Source organism: Triticum aestivum, chromosome 1B, assembly GCF_018294505.1.
Source record: "Triticum aestivum cultivar Chinese Spring chromosome 1B, IWGSC CS RefSeq v2.1, whole genome shotgun sequence".
Taxonomy (NCBI): Eukaryota; Viridiplantae; Streptophyta; class Magnoliopsida; order Poales; family Poaceae; genus Triticum; species Triticum aestivum.
In genome coordinates, this window is record NC_057795.1 from 679,832,676 (window position 1) to 679,837,377 (window position 4,702).

Consider the following 4,702-nt stretch of genomic DNA (forward strand, 5'->3'; position numbering starts at 1 on the left):
TCCATGTAACTCTGTGATGTTTGTAGCGTCATTGTACAAAGACCTTTTTTATGTGGCTAGAGCATAACATTCTCTCGACAAAAATCTCAGTATAGTACATTTCGCTTTGTAATTTTGTTATTCCACTACATTTCATGTGATTCCGCAGCGTAGCACGGGTATCTTACAAGTGTGCTCTAATAACTTAGCTCGATCATGTATAAATAATGAATAAGTGCTTCATATCAAAACCACTTTGTTATGATACTTTGAGAATGATTGGTAAGATACGCAAAAGAAAACAATAATGAACCCCTTAAGGAAGCCTTCCTCGTATCTATTGGACTCGGGGGCAGCATCATTATTTTTGAACCTGGGGGATGCATCAAGGTAATACCTGGGGTTGTATCAAGGTAAACTGACCTCCGTCCTGCAAAACATGATCAACGGTCTCAAGCCCTAACCAAGCAATCGGTTAACCCTTTTTTTCGCATCGCGATATAGGGTCTTAACAGTGCTGAGAATACTACCCTGAGCCCGTGGCTACGTTCAGGCAGCAAGCCGGAAGAAGCATGTCGGGCCACACAAAAAAGGCCCCATATTCACAAATACCACAACAACGACAAAGCTGACTTTGTAGAACAAAGGCATCCTGAAGGCAAATAAAATATTTCACAAGATCCAAACACGGAAGGAAAATTGTAATTAAACCATACGAGACAAAACGTACAAGGTTTTTCTTACAAGCTCATACCGAACCCTAATATTCTTTGTGCGCCTTCTCGACAATCTCTTACAGGTCATAGCCCCAGCGGCGAACTGAGCGTTCTCACTGACCTCTTCGAAGAAGGAATCAAAATTTTGGCCACCCTACACACTTCGCCACCGTGGCCCCAGATCCATGCTCGCGTTATGCGCCCATACACCGGCAAGCACCTGGCGGGCTCCCTCAAAGGCTGCAGAGAACAGCCAGTCATCCATGTTCCCTGGTGACCTACTAAGCAGGACCAACACACTGTCGAGGTCAGGTCGGAGCTCCGGATCACCCCACGGAAGAGAGTTGCGACGACATTCCAAGAAAAACCCGCATCTTCTCCGCAATGGCCTCGACCTCTCGGAGCCTGGCTTCAACGTCGTTATTACAGATCTCTGGGATTGGCACCACATCACACGTAAAAATAAGCATCAGACAACATTTCTAAAAGAAACTAGAAGGGAGCCAAGCACCTAGGTATCACGAATTCACGATGAGCCGCGGCAACCATATCTTCGCAATGCTTGTGCGCCTCGTGATGGGGTCATGTACCTAGGGTAGGGTCACAGACCTGATCTAAGTACTCTGCCCAAGGACACCCTTAGAAGAGGTCACCTTCCAGTCGACCAACGAGGGACTCACTCGACTGACTTGAAGGACTCGACCACGAAGACTCACTCGACTACCAGGAGGTCGAAAGGCACTCTGCACTGCAACGGCCTGTAGTTAAGTAGACTTTATGATAGTTAAGACACTTTATGTAGGACGTTACCAGTAACACCCCGGACTTAATGTCCCTTAAACCCTTCATTACGTGGGCTGGCTGGGGTCTTGGCGCACTCTATATAAGCCACCCCCCTCCACAGGCAGAAGGGGTCGGCACCTTGTAATCCATATACACATAATCCACTCGACCGCCTCCGGGCTCCGAGACGTAGGGCTTTTACTTCCTCCGAGAAGGGCCCGAACTCGTACATCTCTTGTGTTTACAACCTCTCCATAGCTAGGACCTTGCCTCTCCATACCTACCCTCCACTCTACTGTCAGACTTAGAACCACGACAGTTGGCGCCCACCGTGGGGCAGGTGTTTTAGCGATTTTGTGGAGAAGTTGCGGTTCTTCCGAGTACTTTCATCATGGTGACTGCTGGAGTTTTCGTTGAGGGTCGAGAGATCCGTCTCGGTGCTCTCACCTTCGTCGCCGACGACTCCGCCTGGCTCCAGGAGGCTCCACTCGACGTCGATGCGCTCCCCGTCCGCGGTGCGACGCATTTTCGCACATGTGTCCGCGGCGTTCTGCTGCGGCAACCGTCGACCCCGTATCGGTCGACTCCCCCATCGGCCATCCTCCCGGTCTCCCGCCAGCGCAAGCGCTCGGGCCGGTCGAGACTTCAGCGGTGGGTGAGGCACGCGGTGGCTCGCCAGACGGCCACCACCCAAGTTGCGGCAATCGAGCCCGACGAATCTCTCTACGGCCTGTTCGATCTGTCGACTGGCTCCGTAGAGACTGCATCCGAGTGCGATAGCAGTGATCCAGCGGCGGAAATCCTGATGGTCGACGGGCCCCGCAGTCCCCCTGGCTTCGCCCGTGATGGTGGGGCAGGCGACGGAGGCGACCCCGCACGAGACCACGAAGAGTACCAGCCCGAGCCACTCAACTCTCTGCAAAGAGAGGAACTTCACCGCAGGAACGTGGATGCCCTGCATACTCCCATCGCAGGAGAAACCCCCGAGGCTCGCGCCTTGGAGGAGGCACGTTTGGCCAATTTGGCCGAACGCACTCGCCTAGAGAATCTTCAGCGAGCACTCGACGAGCGCGCGCGGCAACGAGTTCCCGACACCAGTCGACGTCAACTCTTCCCGCCGACTCAGGTATATCGAACCCCAATCCAGAATTTAGCAGCTGCGACCCGTATAGCAGAGTCCATCCAGCCCTCTCCGTCGGAAGCTGGCAGAGGTTTGATGCAGATCAGGGATCTGCTCCGGGCAGCAGGAGATCAGAATTCGGCCGTGTCACAGTCGCGCAACAGAATTCACAGTCGATCCGTCGCTGCGAATACTGTTCAGTCGGTTCACAGCCCCAGATCGCCTCCGCGGCATGAAGGGCGCGAGAATCGGCGAGACCAATATGGTGACCGACTCGACCGAGATGATAGGCATCGAGTGCCCAATTCCCCTCCGAGGGGTGGGTCTTACGCTCCTCGGCAGCAAGATGACAGACGTCAGCTCAGTGCGGGGCGAAGAGTTCCAGTCGACCCCAAAGAACCAGGCTTCGACGCGCGATCCATTATCGTGCAAGGCTTGGTCGACCGGAACAGAGCCCATCGAGGTGGACTCGACAGAGATGCGCCCACAAGCGGTCGAGTGCATGTTTCTGGACCTGAATGTTTCAGCAGAGCTATCAGAGCCGCAGTTATCCCTCCCAATTTCAGGTTGGCAACAGGAGTCAGCAAGTTCACTGGTGAGTCTAAGCCTGAAACTTGGCTTGAAGACTACCGAGTGGCGGTTCAGATTGGTGGTGGGAACGACGAGGTGGCCATGAAGCATTTGCCCCTCATGCTGGAAGGTTCTGCCAGGGCATGGTTGACTCAATTACCTCCTACCAGCATTTACACTTGGGAAGATCTGTCCCGAGTTTTCGTCAGAACGTTTGAAGGAACTTGCAAGCGACCGGCTGGATTGACGGAGCTGCAAGTCTGCATGCAGAAGACCAATGAGACTCTCAGGGAGTATATTCAGAGATGGATCACTTTGCACCATACTGTGGAGAATGTGTCTGATCATCAGGCAGTCTGCGCCTTTAAGGATGGTGTCAAGAACACATAATTGAGTTTGAAATTTGGTCGAACCGGTGACATGACCTTGAGTCGAATGATGGAGATTGCTACCAAGTACGCCAACGGCGAAGAAGAAGACCGACTCCGAAGCGGCAAGCACAAGCCGAGTCAGTCAGAAAAGGGAAACACCAGTTGGAAACAGAAGCGGAAGGCTGAACCGGCAGCTCCTGGAGAGGCTCTGGCCGTGACTCAAGGAAAGTTTAAAGGGAAACCAAAAGGATCCTGGAACCCTAAGAAGGTAAAGGATAAAGAAGGGAACGACGTGATGGATATGCCGTGTCACATCCACACGACAAAAGACGAAGAGGGGAATATCATCTACCCGAAGCATACCACTCGCCAATGTCGACTCCTGATCCAGCAGTTTCAGGGAAAACAATCTAAGGACAAGGAGAAGGAGTCGGACAAGGCCGCAGACAAGGAGGACAGTGAGGAAGGATATCCGCATATCAACTCCACTCTGATGATCTTTGCAGATGTGGAAAGCAAGAGTCGATTGAAAGTCATTAACCGAGAGGTGAACATGGTCCCCCCAGCAAAAGCAAATTATCTGAGATGGTCCCAAACACCCATCACATTCGACCAATCTGATCACCCGACTCATATTGCCACCCCTGGGAGGCAAGCTTTGGTGGTCGATCCAGTTGTCGAAGGCACTCGACTGACAAAAGTGCTGATGGACGGTGGTAGTGGGCTGAATTTGTTGTATGCAGACACGCTGAAAGGAATGGGCATTCCGATGTCCCGACTGAGCACCAGTAACATGAGCTTTCATGGAGTTATACCAGGGAAGAAAGCCGAGTCACTCGGCCAAATAGCTCTGGACGTGGTGTTTGGTGATTCGAAACATTTCCGCAAAGAGAAGATGACGTTTGAGGTCGTGGATTTTCAGAGTGCATATCATGCCATTTTGGGGAGACCAGCTTATGCACGGTTCATGGCTCGACCATGTTACGTGTACCTCAAATTGAAGATGCCCGACCCCAAAGGAGTGATCACTGTCACCGGTGATCGGGAAAAGGCAGAAGAGTGCTTTCAGAAGGGCTCAAAGATTGCCGATTCCCAGGTGACAGCGGTTGAGTTCGAAGAATACAAGCAAAACGCAGATCCGAGTGATTTGCTGCGATCCAAGA